Below are 18827 nucleotides of genomic sequence, written 5' to 3'. Positions count from 1 at the left end.
CAAGTCACAAGTCACAGCACTTGAGTCACATCCTTTTGTCCTTGCGTGTGTTTGTATGCTGAGGAGCATTCTACTGTTTTCATATATAATGCTATCGGTGCCGTTTTCTTTAACATTTTTCATCCATTATCGTTGAAGCTAAGAGCGATGAGTCGTATTAATCCCTATCAAATCAATGCTAAGTATAGATTACATAGGTCCAACTTTCGGTATGGCCCCCATGTAGACTATTCTCACAATGTTACCCCTAGAAGACTGTGTTCGCTGGGTGTTCAGCGTCATAGACGGACATGCTTACCTCTGCGCTACAGCTCTAACTCAATTTTCAGCTTTAAAGGGATAGCTCTTTAAAATGTACGTGTGTCGAAACTTATCTCAACCAGACTTCCTTCTATTAAGCGAAGTAGGTAAGACGTTTGTCGTGTTTCATTCCAGGGCAAAAAATGTCAGTTACTTTAAACTATATATTCCTCATAATCCATCATCCAATTTCACCGCGACTTTAGCTACTAAGGTAGATCATTGTATGAACATGCACATTGGGATACATGACTATGAAATAGCCCAAGGTGATAAAAACTTTGTTGCATATCAAATGAGAAAACTTCTAATAGGGAATGTGTAACAAGACTCACTACAACGCAAGCAGGAGACGGAAGATGTACGAGTATGTACGAGCATTAGGTAGCATCATGGAGCCTAGAAACTTTAGAATACCTTCGTTAGGAATTGCCGCCAAGCAACTTTAACGAGAAGCACCGACAAGATAATATGATGTCTAGCCAGTAGATGCTTGGCCATACGATATCCTGGCCGCGTTGGTTGCATAACTTAAAGTTCAAGAAAATGTTTCAATAAAACAACAACCAGAGATGGTCCTTTTAGACAACAATGGCTTTAAGTTTGCGCTTAATGCTTGGGAAAATTTATTTCAGATTTCTTCCTTCTGCCATGCACTATGGCATTTACAAATGAAACGAACGAATTGAAATGAAATGTCGAAAAAATTTGTTATGTTGTTAATTATAATGTCATAATCATGTGTTGTTGCTGCTTATACTCCTCATGGCATAGTCGATTTCTGCTGATGTTGCTGTTGAGGCTACTTAAGCTGTTGTTCTTGTTTGCCGAGATTATTGCCAGGGAACACGCAATAATGGACTTAACAATACCCATATGTGTATTTTCTCTGGCACGGCGCAGTGGTGCCAAAGCAGAGAGAGAGAAATCCTAAACGAAATATTCGAAACAATTGCAATTTTCATTATAACACACATGAGGCCTAACGCACATACACACGCAAGCTGTCATACAGGCCTGCGTTCGACTTGTCAGCTACAGGGGATGTAAGGAGGACGTTGAATTACGGTCGACCTTAAGTTTAAGTGCTTAAAAATTAGGGGCTCCGTTTAGGTGGACATAAAAGTGTAAACGAGTTTAGCTGAGCCGAACTTTAAATACCCCTCACCATGGATCGAAATCAGATGAAAAATGCACCTATTATGAACCTAAACATTTATTCGAGAGGTCGATAAATGGGTTGCTATGTCCGTTCTGGACCTTATCGTAACGGAGCGTCAAGAGGCCAAAAACTGCTGCTCCATTCTACATAATTACGCCAAAATCGGGCGATAACGGCGATCGGTATATATGGCAGCTAAATCCAAATATGGCCGATCTAGACATATTCAGCATGGGTTTCAGGAAGATTTAATAAAACTACCTGTTCCAAATATCAATTACATCGGAAAGAGTATGAGCATTCTATAAATCAACAAGTAAACATGCGTTAAGTTCGGCCGGGTCGAACTTTGGATACCCACCACCTCGGGTATATATGTTAACCACCTTTCATTAAAATCCGGTGAAAAATGCATACCTTATACCCCATAGCAGTTATATCGCAATATGTTTCGATTTGGACCAAATACTGATAAGTACAAGTCATTGTTCATTTGTGTATAACAAACTATTAATCTTTTTAGCAGCTATGTCTAAAAAAACATACACGACACGGATGTCGGAAAGCCTATCAGTGAAATCAGTTTGTAAATGCGCCTTTTATGGGGCCAAGACTTAAAATCGAAATATCGGTTTATATGACAGCTATATCCAAATCTAGACCGATTTGGGCCAGGTTGCAGAAAAATTACTAATAGCCTAACACAACTCACTTTCCCAAATTTCGGCAACATCGGACAATAAATGCGCCCTCTATGGCCCCAAAACCTTATATCGAGAGATCGGTCTTTATGGCAGCTATATGCGAATCTTGATCGATTTAGGCCAAATTGCAGAAATATGTGGAGGGGCTTAACTTAACTCCCTGTCCCAAATTTCGTCGACATCGGATAATAAATGCGCCTTTTATGGGCCCAAAACCTTAAATCGAGAGATCGGTCTATATGGCAGCTATATTTAAATCTGGACCGATCTGAGCCAAATTGAAGAAGGACGTCGAAGGGCCTAACACAACTCACTGTCCCAAATTTCGGCGACATCAGTGCCACCAAAGTGTCCACATATAACGTGAAAGTCTAATGTGGCCGCCACTTTCGCATGGACATTGTCGCCAGTGCCTTCAGAACCTCGAAGACCACCGCCAAAAAAAAACCCTTCTAGAAGCCTGTATGAGTCCTCCTATCCCGTTGCACTCAGATATCCCTTTGCGTAAAAAATACGACCAAGCCAGCAATAAGGAAGGACTCCCCTGTTCAATATTCCGCTATGCCTGGTACATATTCCGCCTCCAGCTACTGGTCAATAATCAATCCCAAGTACTAACGCCTCTTGGGGAAAAGCACAAGCTCTGTGTTTTTCTTGGTTAACGACAAGTCTGTTGGCGCTCGTCCATCGAAACAGATTTTTTAACGTCCCCTGAACGAAATCCGCAATAGCAGAGAGAAACCGACTATCCGCCATGAATCCCATTGACAACCAGAAGCCACAAAGGAGGGAATAAAACCCCTGTTTTACGAAGTTCCTCTAGTCGCAATCGAGCCCTACGCCATTGATGCGTTGATAATGCTGACTTACAGCTTCGTATTAAATGAATTCAACAAATGGGGTGGGCTCCCTGATGGATATCAGAGGTCCATGCTTGTGGTTTTCAAAGTCCCTTTTATATCCAAGAAGTCCGCCAAAGTGGATTCGCCCACTCCCATACTTCATTCTAATAGCCAACCACATTCGAAGAAGTAGCCGTTGAGTGGAACGAAAGAGTTTTCATTTCGATCGGGCGAAAGTGCAGGAAGCTGGAAGGGATAGTACTGATTTTTAAGCACTTCTACGGAAGCTGGAAAGAGAATAATATCACCCAAAATGCATAACACTGATAAAACGCTGAAAACGAAAAAGAGTTTCGCGCTTTCAACAATTCTGGGAAGACTAAACCAGCCCTCCCGCAATGGAGACACCAGAAAGTGTCCTGCAGTGGGAGACAAAGTCGAAACGAGAACGAAGGAAGCGCGCACGGCCTCTGAGACTTCATGGAGTACTGTGACTTCCAAAAGGAGGCCACAGCAGATGGCCGAAAAAATGGTAATTAGCCGTCCTCTTACGCCAGTGTGACAAGAAAGCACATCAGATATGAGCTGACAGTGCAGGAACGAGAAACTCAACACAGCCTAACGAACAGAGATCCAACGATGGAACTCTCAACGACTTTCTCAAGATTCGGAAGATTAGGATAGGTAAAGATCCTAATATCAAAACATCAGGCAGTACAGTGACAGGAAACTCAAAGCAGCAGACAGTGAGCTGACGATGAGATCAACACCTATTTACTCAAAATTACCTATTTATTGAAGGATAGGCAAAGATGCTAATATTGGAACATCAGGCATTGCAGGGACGGGAGACTCAATACAGCCTAACGAAAAGAAACCATTACCGACTTTCTTAGGATTCGGAAGACTACGATAAGCAAAAATTCTAATATTGAAACATCAGATATTGCAGTGACAAGAAATTCAATGCAGCCTAAAGAACAGGGAGGCGATGTTGAGACTACCACCCACTCCCAAGATGCCCATTTACTGAAGGATCAATGATTGAGGTCATATAGATAATCAAAATCGGAAGCGAGACAGCTACGTACGGTCTGGTGGAGAAAATCAACAAGGACAAGCTTCAGAGTGCTGTCCGATTCAAGTTTAAGCTCAATGATAAGGGACTTTCTTTTATAGCCGAGTCCGAACGGCGTGCCTCAGTGTGACACTTCTTTGGGGAGAAGTTTTTACATTTCATAGTACCTCATATGTTTTGGACACTCTTTTGAAGGGTGATTTTTAAGCTATTATCTTTTTGTCAATACTGGTTTCAGTTTGGTCTATAGTTTAACTATGAATCGTCATACAAACGAACAACACTTGCAAATTATTGAATTTCATTAACAAAATGCGTGCTCTGTTAAAAAAGTTCATCTCGCGCTTCTTCCATTTTACTACGAAGCTCAATTTTGGCTCAATGGGTATGTAAATAAGCATAATTGTCATATTTGGAGTGAAGATCAGCCAGAAGCATTGCAAGAGCTACAAAATGCATCCGGCAAAAGTCACAGTTTGATGCGGTTTGTAGGCTGGCGGCATCATTGGACCGTACTTCTTCAAAGATGATGCGAATCTTAAAGTAACTGTGAATGGTGAGCGCTATCGTGAGATGATTTTCAACTTTTTTTGACTTGTGTAATGTGGTTTAAACAAGACGGTGTCACATGCCATACAGCACGCACGATGGTGCGATTTAACGCGCAATTCGTATCCGATTTCGCTGAAATTATGCACCAGTTGTTTTGGTATGACTTTCAACAACGGTATCAAGCACGGTTCAAATCGGTCTTTAACCTGATATGGCTCCCATGTAAGCCGATCTTCAGGTTTGATTTCTAGATCCTCTAGAAAGTGCAATTACTTCCCGAGATAATTACCTCCAGTTTGACTGAAATTTTGCTCGAGCCGTTATGACATGACTTAAAAGCTGTGCCAAGTACGCTTAAAATCGGTCTATAATCTGTTAAAGCTGTCATATAAACCGATTTCCGGAGTAGACTTCTTGAGCTTCTAGAGGGCGCAATTCTCATCCGATTTGGCTGAAAGTTTGCACGAGTCGCTTTCAATCGGTCTATAACCTGAAATAGCTGCCTTATAAGCCGAACTTCAGATGTTACTTCTTGAAACTCTAGACAGCAATTACCTCCCGATTAAAATGTTGCATGTGGTGATTTGGTATGACTTCCAACAACTGTTCGAAGTATGGTTCAAATCGGTTTATAACCTGATACAACTACCATATAAGCCGATTTCCCTATTTGATATCTTTAACTTGTAGAGGGCACAATTTTAATCCGATTTGGTTGAACTTTTACACGATTAGTTTTGGTATGACTTCCAACAACTGTGGTTGGTATGGTTTAAATCGGTACATAACCTGATATGGCTGCCATAAAAGCCGATCTGCCAACTTGACTTACTGAGCCCCTAGAGATCGCAATTATTATTCGATTTGCATACAATTTTGGAAGTGAAATTTTTCTATGACTTTTACCAGCTGTGACAGGTACGGTCCATATCGTGTTATAACTTGACCAAAAACTTTTCACGTGCGATCCATGTTGGAGGGTTAAGTTCGGAGGGCCGAACTTAACGCTTTTTTACTTGTTTGCATTGCAAGAGCGCACAGCAAGGTGTATGCCAGCATAGACATGGGAATTAACCATACCACAATGTACACCTAGGTATCTTGTGTAGAACTCTTCATAGATAAGTCTATTTACTTGTATTATCAGTGATATTGATCCTATTGGCTCTAACTGGTACAATACTTCATATCAAAAACGAGTCAAACCATGGGTTATATTCACATTTCCTTGCTATCAGCCATTCTGGGCAGGATATCACAGTGTTCGAGAGCAATACTTGACTGAAGGGAAATCTTTTGTAACCCTGCAGTGATGGTCAAGCGTTCAAGAAGCCTCTTCTTCAACGGAACCAAATCGAAATTGTCATATAGAACCAACTATACCAGCATTAAAACCAGTTAGTTTCTAAAGTTTTGATTTTTTAGTCAATTTACTCCAAAATGAGCTCCTTGAAAAAATTCTTCCACAACACACTGTATGCTTAAAGCATCATCTTAATAATATTGCCTTAGCTACTCTACGCTGTTTGGCCATCATAACAGAGGGAAAACATATGTTGCACAGTTGCTGCGTACATACATATGTATGAATGTACGCATGCAGAAAGAAATGTGAAATAACGAGAAACACTCCCTAAGGAAACTTTAAGATGAAGCAAGCACTTGTTTCAATCTTAACATATGCCTGCCGCTTAGGCTTTCGTGATGATGCCACCGAGTTCTTTTGAAATATAGACAGGGCCCCTCTCCCGCAAATCATAGTCAGTTTAGCTATCATACGCCCTCACTTACATCATGCAGCATCACACATTTCCGTTTCCGCTTGGCAAGCGGGCGAAAATCCTTAGCATATAAGGCTAAAGCAAACCGTCATTCAAACAGTCGTAATATTTTCATTACATTTTCCTGTTGTTATCTCTCTAATTTGATGTAAATGTTTGCATTCATTTGCCATGTTGAAGTTTTAAGGGGTTTCTTTGTTTCTCCGACTCCTGCCTAGCAGATTTGTTGTTATGTATTTTTTTCTTTTGCACAACCTTAGCATCTGCCTTTGTTCATTTTATTTTTGTTGGCATAAAGAAAAGCTTCGTGTACTGTGTAAATGTTGTTAAAATGCTTGAATTTTTATGGGATATTTCACAACAATACTTGCTCGTACACGTGCATTACAGTTTTCTGCTTGAAATTATAAAGTTTGCGCATTTACACTTAAAAGCATAGATTTTGCTGCTGGGTTATGTAGCAGAGTGGAGTAGAGGGTGAAATAGGCCTTAGTGAAATGTGAGCCAATTATGGTTTAGGTGAGACAAAAAGTAAGGAAAACAAGTAAAACAAGTTCTAGGTTCGGCCGGGCCGAATCTTATACGCCATCCACCATGGATCGCATTTGTCGAGCTCTTGCCACGGTATCTCTTTTTAAGCAAAAATCGAATAATAATTGCGCCCTCTAGTGGCTCAAGAAGTCCAGACCCCAGATCTGATTTGAGTTATTCTTAGCACAGTTGTTGAAAGTCATAACAGAATACGTCATGCAAAATTTCAGCCAAAACGGATAATAATTGCGTCCTCTAGAGGCTCCTATCCGATTTGGCTGATATATTGTGTGACGTATTTTTTATGTATTAAGAATGTTTAAGATCGGTCCATAACCTGATATAGCTGCCATACAGACCGATCTCCAGGTAAAGGGTCTAAAGCCCTTTATTTTTTAACCGATTTCGCTGAAATTTGAAACATTGAGTAATTTTACGCCTCCTAACATAGGACCCAAATATTGATCAGATCGGGCTATATTTAGACATAGCTGCCATGTAGACCGATCAGCCGATAAAAGGCCTGATGCCCATAAGAGCTTTACATTTTATCCGATTTCGCTGAATTTTGGAACAGTAAGTAGCTTTGGGACACCCGCCATCCGACCCAAATATGGTAAAGATCGGACTGTATTTAGATATAGCTGTCATATAGACCGATGTGCCGATTAAGGGTCTGGAGTCATAAAAGCTTTATTTATTGGCCGATTTTGTTGAAATTTGAAAGTTATCCAATTTTCACCGGATTGTGACGAAAGGAGGTTTACATATATATCCGAGGTGGTGGGTATTCAAAGTTCGGGTCAGCCGAACTTAATGCCTTTTTATACCCACCACCGAAGAATGGGGGTCTATAAAGTATATATATTCTTGATCAGCGTACAAGATCTAGACATGTCCGTCCTTCTGTCGGTTGAAATCACGTTACAGTCTTTAAAAATTAAGATACTGAGCTGAAATTTTGCATAGATTCTTTTTTTTTTCCATTAGCAGGTTAAGTTCGAAGATGGGCTATATCGGACTATATCTTGATATAGCCCCCATATAGACCAATCCGCCGATTTAGGGTCTTAGAACCATAAAAGCCACATTTATTATCCGATTTTGTTGAAATTTAGGACAGTGAGTTGTGTTAGGCCCTTCAATATGCTCTTTCAATTTGGCTTAGATCGGTCCAGATTTAGATATAGCTGCCATATAGACCGATCCGCAGATTTTGGGTCTTAGGCCCATAAAAACCACATTTATTGTCCGATTTTGCTGAAATTTGGGACAGTGGGTTGTGATAGCCCATTCAATATTCCTCTTCAATTTGACCTAGATCGGTTCAGATTTCGATACAGCTGCCATATAGACCGATCTCTATATTTAAGGTTTTGGGTCAATAAAGGGCGCATTTATTGACCGATGTCACCGAAATTTGGGACAGTGAGTTGTGTTATGCCACCCGACATCCTGCAATTTGTCCCAGATCGGTTTTGATTTGGATATAGCAGCCATATAGACCGATCTCTCGATTTAGGGTCTTGGCCCTATAAAAGGCTATTTGTTGTCCGATGTCGCCGAAATTTTCAATTTCAATTTGGCCCAGATCGGTCCAGAGTCTCCGATCTCTCGATTTAAGGTCTGGGATCCATAGAAGACGCATTTATTGTCCGATTTCACCGAAATTTGGGACAATGAGTTTTCTTAGGCCCTTCGACATCCCTCTTGAATTTAGCCCAGATCGGTTCAGATAATGATATAGCTGCCATATAGACCGAATTCTCGATTTAAAGTCTTGGTCCCATAAAAGGTGAAGTTTAATCCTATTTCGCTGAAATTCGACACAGTGACCTATGTTAGACTTTTCGATCCCCGTGTCGTACATGGTTCAGATTGGTCTATATTTGGATATAGCTGCCAAAAAACCAATATTTTATTCTATAAAATTGAACAATGACATGTACTTATTAGACCACTTAATGTTCGCTCCGAATTTAGTCCAAATTGGACCATATTTCGATATAGCTGCTATGGTGTTGGTGATGGTATTCGTCCCGGCCGCATTTTCACTTGTTTTTGTTTTCATCTTGTTGGAGAAAACCTTGACTGGGTCCGCACGTGTATGAGTATATCCTCTAATATATTTAAAAAATAATCTGTGTCAGCATGTCGCTCTCAAGTATCTTTAGAAAGATGTGTTAGTGCGTGTTGCAGACATACGCACGTGTCCTCATTAAATTCACACATAACAGTAGAAACAACCCCATGCAGTAGAATATACTTTTTTGATCCTTCACCTTGCTTCAAGCAAGGTAAGGAGGCAGGTACAAAAGACTTTTTTCCAATTTGAGAAGTGTAAAGTTGTAATGAAATTAGAGTTCTTTATTATGAGTGCAGAATTTTCAATGAGTTTATGGGAAAAATCACTACAAAAGGATGCCATGGAATATGAATAAAAGGGATAGAGTAGACTCGGAGTTTACACAAACATTAAAACCACCTACCGATGATTCTTCGCTGAATGTATTAGTTAGATAACTTGAAAAAAAAAATAATAAAAGTATGTAAAGTTCAGACGGCCCGGGCTTGTATACCTACAACGTTTATCAATCCCACAAAACCCATGCAGTTGGGGCGCTGGGCCAGTAACCCGCCCCGGAAAACTATGAGAACTACTATGAGAAATAAAGGAATAGTAAAAACGGACCCCCTTAACGTTTGGTCGTCCCGGTTTGCGTGTACCACCGTGCTTGCCTTCAAAAGACTTATTTGCTGGAGCTTCTTCATCCATTCTGACAACATGACCTAGCCAACGCAGCCGTTGTATTTTGATGCGTGTAACTATGATATCGTCGTCATACGTCGTTCATACGATGTTTTTATTCTCCATTAACGCAAACTGCATTGGGTATGTCATATTGTCAGAAGCGATGAAGAAGCTCTGGCAAAGAAGTCTTTTTAAGGCAAACACGGTGGTACACGCAAACCGGGACGACCGAAAGCCCGATGGAAAGATCAAGTGGTGGGAGACACCTCGAAATTTTGTATCAGAGATTATAAAATGAGTGCAAAAGATCGAGGCGCTTGGAACGCTTTTATACTTTCGGCTATTAGAACAATTGTTCTGTCATAGCCAATTAAAGTAAATAAAAGTAAACGGTTCGTCAATGGCCAGGTGAAAATCCGCATGAGTTTCCCGAATCAAAACTTCATGAATAACCAAGTAAAAAGGCGTGTAGTTCGGCCGGGCCGAACTTTGGATTCCCACCACTTCGGGTATATATGTAAACCAACTTTCGTCATAATCCGGTAAAAAATGCATAATTTATGCCCCCATAGCAGCTTCATCTAAATATGATTCGATTTGGACCAAATGCGACACAGATATTGAGAGGTCCAATAAGTACAAGTCATGGTACAATTTTATAGAACAAAATATTGGTCTTTTTGGTAGCCATATTCAAATATAGACCGATCCGAACCATACTGTCACTGTCCCAAATTTCGGCGAAATCGGACAACAAATGTGCCTTTTATGGGCCTAAGACCTTACATCGAAAGATCCCTCTATATGACAGCTATATCCAAATCTGGACCGATCTGGGCCAAATTGAATAAGAATGTCCACTGACCCAACACAACTCACTGACCCAAGTTTCAGCAAAATCGGATAATAAATGTGGCTTTTATGGGCCTAAAACCGTAAATCGGAGGATCGGTCTATATGGCAGCTATACCAAAATCTGAACCGATCTGAGCCACATTGACGAAGGATGTTGAAGGGCCTACATTGAAGAGATCACACTATCCCAAATTTCGGCAAAATCGGATAATAAATGTGGCTTTTATGAGCCTAAGACCTCAAATCGAGAGATCGGTCTATATGGTAGCTATATCTTAATCTCGACCGATCTGGGCCAAATTGCAGAGAGTTGTTGAAGAACCTAACGCATTTCACTATCCCAAATTTCGACAGCGACATCGGACAATAAATGCGCCTTTTATGGGCCCAAGACCTCAAATCGAAAGATCGGTCTATATGGCAGCTATATCCAAATTTCGACCTATCTGGGCCAAACTGCAGAGAGTTGTTGAAGAGCCTAACGCATTTCACTATCCCAAATTTCGGCGACATCTGACAATAAAAGTGTCTTTTATGGGCCCAAAACCTTACAATGATAGATCGGTCTATATGGCAGCTATATCCAAATTTCGACCGATCTGGGCCAAACTGCAGAGAGTTGTTGAAGAGCCTAACGCATTTCACTATCCCAAATTTCGGCTACATCGGACAATAAAAGTGTCTTTTATGGGCCCAAAACTTTAAATTGAAAGATCGGTCTATATGGCAGCTATATGCAAATCTCGACCGATCTGGGCCTTGCAATAAATGCGCCTTTTATGGGCCCAAGACCTCAAATCGAAAGATCGGTCTATATGGCAGCTATATCCAAATTTCGACCGATCTGGGCCAAACTGCAGAGAGTTGTTGAAGAGCCTAACGCATTTCACTATCCCAAATTTCGGCGACATCGGACAATAAATGCGCCTTTTATGGGCCCAAGACCTCAAATCGAAAGATCGGTCTATATGGCAGCTATATCCAAATCTCAACCGATCTGGACCAAATTGCAGAGAGTTGTTGAAGAACCTAACTCATTTCACTATCCCAAATTTCGGCGATATCGGACAATAAATGCGCCTTTTATGGGCCCAAGACCTTAAATCGGAAGATCGGTCTATATGGCAGCTATATCCAAATCTCGACCGATCTGTGCCAAATTGCAGAGAGTTGTTGAAGAGCCTAACACAACTCACTGTCCAAAATTTCAGCAAAATCGGATAATAAATGTGGCTTTTATGGTCCTAAGACCCTACATCGGCTGATCGGTCTATATGGCAACTATATCCAAACCTGGACCGATCTGAGCCATATTGCAGAAAGATCTCGACTGACCTAACACAACTCACTGTTCCAAATTTCAGCAAAATCGAATAATAAATGTAGCTTTTATAGACCTAAGACCTTAAATCGGCGAATCGGTCTATATGGGGGCAATATCAAGATATAGTCCGATATAGCCCATCTTCAAACTTAACTTAAATTATGGACAAAAAAAGAATTTGTGCAAAATTTCAGCTCAATATCTCCATTTTTATAGAGTGTAGCGTGATTTCAACAGACAGACGGACAGTCGGACGGACATGTCTAGATCGTCTTAGATTTTTACTGATGATCAAGAATATATATACTTTATAGGGTCGGAAATGGATATTTCGATGTGTTGCAAACGGAATGACAAAATGAATATACCCCCATCCTTCGGTGGTGGGTATAAAAACAACTGTTTAATGCGGTTTGCATGCCGGCGGCGTCATTGGGCCATACTTCTTCGTCGACGATAACAATCGTTATGTTACCATGCTCAATGATTATTTTTGGAAGATACGGACCTGGACGAAATTTGATTTCAACAGGACGGTACCACAAGCCACACCGCAGACGTTACAAACGATAAGTTATCGCATAAGTTTGATGAGAATGTTACCGCATGAAATGGCATAGTCGATGCGGCATCGCGTTCGTGCGATTTGACGCCTGTAGACTAGCCCCAAGGCTCTCTATGATAGATGCAACTTATTGATAGATACAATTGTGCTCGCGGTGGCCATATGAAAGAAGTCGAACTGCATTCACAAAAGTTTTGATTGTACTTCAAGCCGATAATAAAATTTTTGAAACATCTCAAAAAGTTGGCGTTTTATTTCAAAAAACATTGTCAAGCCCCTATTGAAAAACCCGATACAAGGGACAGTATTGAAGAATGGGCGCTTTAGCATATACCAATCTAACTTTCTTGGCGAAGCAACCACTTCTGGAGTATTTTCAAATATTGGGTTGCCTAAAAAGTAATTGCGGATTTTTTAAAAGAAATTAAATGCATTTTTAATAAAACTTAGAATGAACTTTAATCAAATATATAATTGCCATTTTGTTCGATAACCTTTTGCCATCTTCCTGGCAAATTTAGTATTCCACGCTCATAGAACTTCTGGCCTTTATCTGCAAAAAACTGAACCAAGTGCGATTTTATAGCCTCATCATTGCCGAAAGTTTTACCATTTAAGGAGTTCTGCAAAGATCGAAATAAATGGTAGTCTGATGGTGCAAGGTCAGGGCTATATGGTGGATGCATCAAAAGTTCCCAGCCAAGCTCACCCAGTTTTTGGCGAGTGACCAAAGATGTGTGCGGTTTAGCGTTGTCCTGGTGGAATATCACACCTTTACGATTGACCAATTCTGGTCGCTTCTCCTTGATGGCTGTATTCAATTTGTCCAATTGTTGACAGTAAACATCCGAATTAATCGTTTGGTTCCTTGGAAGCAGCTCAAAATATACCACACCCTTCCAATCCCACCAAACAGACAGCATAACCTTATTTTGGTGGATATCAGCCGTTGAAGTGGTTTGAGCTGGTTCACCATGATCGTTTTCGACTAACGTTGTTGTAAACAATCCATTTTTCATCTCCAGTTATGATTCGTTTTAAAAACGGATCGAATTCATTGCGTTTAAGGTGCATATCACAAGCGTTGATTCGGTTTGTTAAATGAATTTCTTTCAATACATGTGGTACCCATATTAAAATTGACGCCAAACAAACAAATGTAAACAAAATTTCGCGCACTTTTTTTTTCTAAAGCAAGCTAAAAGTAACAGCTGATAACTGACAGAAGAAAGAATGCAATTACAGAGTCACAAGCCGTTGAAAAAATTTGACAACGCCGACTATATTACTACTATTTATATTACCGACAATTACTTTTTGGGCAACCCAATAGTTTAAAGCTAATGTAACGATGATCATAGTATTTATTCTATTTACTTGTAATAAATCCAGTTTGCTAATTTTTTTTAGAACTCTAAAATAAAATCCGCATATTTAGATCCATTTAAAACATATGTATTGAATTTTTATCTAAAGAAACCTTCCTTTTTATCCCTTTAGCACTCGCCTACAAAATAGGCAGCCAATAACTTTTAAAACTTTTCACCGATGCCAGCGCATTGCGAACTAACCCTTTCAAGATGAACGATAATATAACTCCAACCCCATCAACTTTGGCAATAATACCAAGTTTAATATCAAAACTTTTACCTGGTTCATTCCTCATCCAAGCGGGAAGCGGTCAAAACCATAAATAAGTCAATTGGCAACCAGCAAAAGTTCGCAATTCGAAAACTCAACCCAAGTAATACATGCACTAAAACACAGGCCAAAACTGAGGACCTGCAAAGCAAATGGAAATAAACAAAAGTTTCTAACAAGAACAATGGGTAGACACTTCCAAACCAAGACAAAAAGGGGCAAAAAGTAAGAAAGAGAACCCTTTCGGCAAATGCAACATAAACATAGAAAACAATCATTCCTAAGTAGAAAGTTTTCATGAAAGAAATCTTGGGAAAAATTGGAAAACAATAACAGAGATCAAAGTTGAAAACCCCATTTAAAATAAGAGAAAAACAAACATAGTTGGAATAAAAGTTTGCACATATCAATATTTTGCTGTCACAGACAATGATAAATCAAGTTCATTAACAAAAGCCTGGCAGTAAATATGAATCGCAAAAACCAGACGATTTTCATTAAGGGCAGCAATTCCAACAGGCTTTCAATGATGTGTATAATTGGATACAAGTTAGTCAGCAAAAGTCGAGCGGGGATGACTATTTAAAATCCGTTATTTGTCATAAAAATTTGAATTATACATTTTCCCCAGAGTTGTCAACGATCCGACGATGCAACATTGGTGAGACAGGGAGACGACACCGCCACCCACGTCGGAGCTGCAACAGCTGGTGAGGAAAGCAACACCGACAGGAAACGACGGTGTTGATGCGTGTGACTATGCTATCGTCGTCATACAGCTCGTAGTTCATCCATCGCCTAAACCGTGACAATGTTGCTCAAGGGCATCTTGTCGCGGAATCGTCCACCCACGATTCGATCTGGTGGAGTTGGCATCAGGAATGTAGCACTCGTCAAATATCGGGGAGTGACTGTTTTGGAGAGAATGGGTTTCCTGGTCCATTTGGATCGGGTGAAAGTAGCCGGTATGGTCAAGCGTGTTCTGAGAAACGATTGGGGTCTTAGTCGTCGCGCTGTTCGGTCCATATATGGTGGTCTATTTGTTGCTTGCGCAACTTATGGAGCTCCTATATGGCACGGAATTGCTGCGACAGTCTTAGGACGAAAGAAGTTCCTCTCTTGTCAGAGGGTGGCAATGCTGGCTTGCTTGCCTGTGTGTAGGACTGTTTCAAAATATGCACTACAGGTATTGCTTGGCGCACCCCCGCCTGATTTACTCGTGAGGTACATGGCTGTTCTGTTTAGTGTGAACAAGTAAAAGCGTGCTAAGTTTGGCCGGGCCGAATCTTATATACCCTCCACCATGGATCGCATTTGTCGAGTTCTTTTCCCGGCATCTCTTCTTAGGCAAAACAGGATATAAGAAAAGATTTGCTCTGCTATTAGAGCGATATTAAGATATGGTCCGGTTTGGACCACAATTAAATTATATGTTGGAGACCTGTGTAAAATGTCAGCCAATTCGAATAAGAATTGCGCCCTTTGGGGGCTCAAGAAGTAAAATAAAGCGATCGATTTATATGGGAGCTGTATCGGGCTATAGACCGATTCAGACCATAATAAACACGTATGTTGACGGTCATGAGAGAATCCGTTGTATACAATTTCAGGCAAATCGGATAATAATTGCGACCTCTACAGGCTCAAGAAGTCAAGATCCCAGATTGGTTTATATGACAGCTATATCAGGTTATGAACCGATTTGAACCATACTTGGCACAGTTGTTGGATGTCATAACAAAACACGTCGTGCCAAAATTCATTCAAATCTGATGAGAATTGCGCCCTCTAGAGGCTCAAGAAGTCAAGACCCAAGATCGGTTTATATGACAGCTATATAAGGTTATAGACCGATTTGAACCATTCTTGGCACAGATGTTGGATATCATGACAAAACACGTCGTGCGAAATTTCATTCCAATCGGATAAGAATTGCGCACTCTAGAGGCTCAAGAAGTCAAGACCCCAGATCGGTTTATATGGCAGCTATATCAGGTTATGGACCGATTAGAACCATACTTGGCACAGTTGTTGGATATCATAACAAAACACGTCGTGCAAAATTTCATCCCAATCGGACAAGAATTGCACACTCTAGAGGCTCAAGAAGTCAAGACCCAAGATCGGTTTATATGGCAGCTATATCAGGTTATGAACCGATTTGAACTATACTTGGCATAGTTGTTGGATATCATAACAAAACACGTCGTGCCAAAATTCATTCAAATCGGATAAGAATTGCGCCCTCTAGAGGCTCAAGAAGTCAAGACCCAAGATCGGTTTATATGACAGCTATATCAAAACATGGACCGATATGGCCCGTTTACAATACCAACCGACCTAAACTAATAAGAAGTATTTGTGCAAAATTTCAAGCGGCTAGATTTACTCCTTCGGAAGTTAGCGTGCTTTCGACAGACAGCCGGACGGACGGACATGGCTAGATCGATATAAAATGTCACGACGATTAAGAATGGGGTCTCAGACGAATATTTCGAGAATGACGAAATTAGTATACCCCCTATCTTATGGTGGAGGTTATAAAAAGGGAATTCCATTAGTACGTGAGGATTGGCTCACCGCTTCGTAAGCTTGAAGATTGGGGATGTTAGGCGGCTCAAGGCACTCCTTTTGGAGCGCCTTGATGATAGGTGGAGAACTAGATGAACGGACCGTGATAATGGTCGGGTGACTTACTAATTTATTCGTGACGCGACGTTCGTACGAGATCGGCCGGACTTTGGCTTCGGCCTAAGTCTGGGCTTCATACCGACGAGACATGGTTCCTTTAATGCATTTTTGCATCAGAGGAATTTGTTCGCGACTGGTTTGTGTGACTATGGGAGACCTGAGGACTGGAGGCATGTACTGACGGAATGCCCGTTCTATGCAGACATTCGAAATGGAAATTAGCGAGGCGGTGTGGGATTTCAGTAGTGCCCTTGAAGACGAGACGACTGTTGCCAGGCTGGCCAACTTTCCCGGGAAGTATTTCTTAGGAGGCGGACAAGACTTAGTGGAGGGATGAATACACGCTAGTTATCCATAACGAGGTGTTGTTGTACTGGCGCGAACGAGTGATTTGGTGCTGCGCATGACAAAGCCTGGCACCTGCCTTGCCCACGCTGACGCAGCGGCTTTTGCCCATTGTCGGTTCCCGTAGCTGTTGTGGTTGTGTTCGGTCATCCGTGAGGGTGGCCGCTTTGATTGTGAGTCCCATGTCGATGCAGATATATGTGGCGTAGCCCATGGGGGCTCTCGTGTCCTGTTTATGTTTGTGTATATCGTCCTGTTGTATGTTTGAAGCATACTTTTGCATGCCGGCTTGAGATCGGCTTAGGGCGATTCTTCTCATCCAGGTGACCAGTCCGGAATTGTTTGGGGTTCAACTGGTAGTAGTCTCTTGAGGCTACGAAGTTTGACCGGAGACTTTAATCTGGTACCACGGGTGTTAGGAGCCCCTGGAACTTCGGTTCCAGCCTGACAATGGTGAGGACCCAGTAGAGGCATCGTGGTGGCTGTGGTTTGTACCCAAATCGCGGGTAGAGCATAAGCTCGGCGTGGAGTTGCATTTCCAACCGGGTGCCGTTGCCTATAGATCGGAAAGAGTTTTAGGTACTGCTTCGCTAGAAACCTAGGAGGTGAACACGTACAAATACGTGCGATCAAATTGGTACTCATGTGTGGGTTACCACATGTGGGGGCATTGGTAGACGCATTGTATTCACCCTTGGGCCTCGCAGGTTTGGGCCGTGATGGCAGGCATCTGCGTTAAACAACGACATTCGTGTCGCCTATATTCTAATTCATTAACGCAAACTGGTATATTTTACGAAGAATTTTTCTCTCAAAAACTCCAAGCACTGCCTCATCTGCTTTCACAAGTACCCATGCCTCAGAACCATACAACAACACGTGTAGTATCAGTGTCTTGCATATTGTAATCTTCGTCTGTAGAGAGGTGGCCTTGTTTCTAAACTGCTTACTAAGTCCCAGAGTAGCATCTGTTTGCCAGTATTATTCTTCGCTTAATCTCAAAACTGGTGTCATTCGTTTCGGTTACGGCGGTGCCGAGGTAGATAAAGATACTGACTGTCTCGAAGTTGTGGTTCCCAACTTTCTCCATTTTCTTTATCCGCTCGGTTGTACAAGGCGTTTTGGAAGTTGAAAACATCCATTTCGTCCTATTCCCATTTACTGTCAGACCCATTTTCACTGACTCTCTTTCGATTCTTTCAAAAACTGCAGTTATTACTTCCGGTGACCGACCTATGATGTCGATGTCGTCGACATAGGCGAGTAGCATGTGTTCTCTTGTGATTAGTGTGCCACATCTATTCACATCTGCATCTCGTATAATCTTCTCCAGCAGGATATTAAAGAGATTACACGATAAGCTGTCTCCTTGCCTGAAACCTCGTTTGGTAGTGAGTGGTTCCGAGAGATTCTTTCTTAATGAAGAACGCGTATCAGCAAGTGTCATCTTTCAGAGTCTTATTAATTTTGCTGGGATACCAAACTCTGACATGGGTTGAAATAACTTTGAACGCAAAGGGGTATCGAAAGTGGCTTTGTAGTCAACAAAGAGATGGTAGGTGTTGATAATCTTTCACACAGTACTCTCGAGAGTAATTTGTATGCGATGGGGAGGAGACTTGTTCCTCTGTAGTTGGCACATTTCGTCTTGTCTCCTTTCTTGTGTACGGGACATAGTGTGCTGAGTTTCCAATCATCGGGTAT

The sequence above is a fragment of the Stomoxys calcitrans genome, chromosome 3 (assembly GCF_963082655.1).
Source record: "Stomoxys calcitrans chromosome 3, idStoCalc2.1, whole genome shotgun sequence".
Lineage (NCBI taxonomy): Eukaryota > Metazoa > Arthropoda > Insecta > Diptera > Muscidae > Stomoxys > Stomoxys calcitrans.
This window is presented reverse-complemented; position numbering follows the sequence as displayed.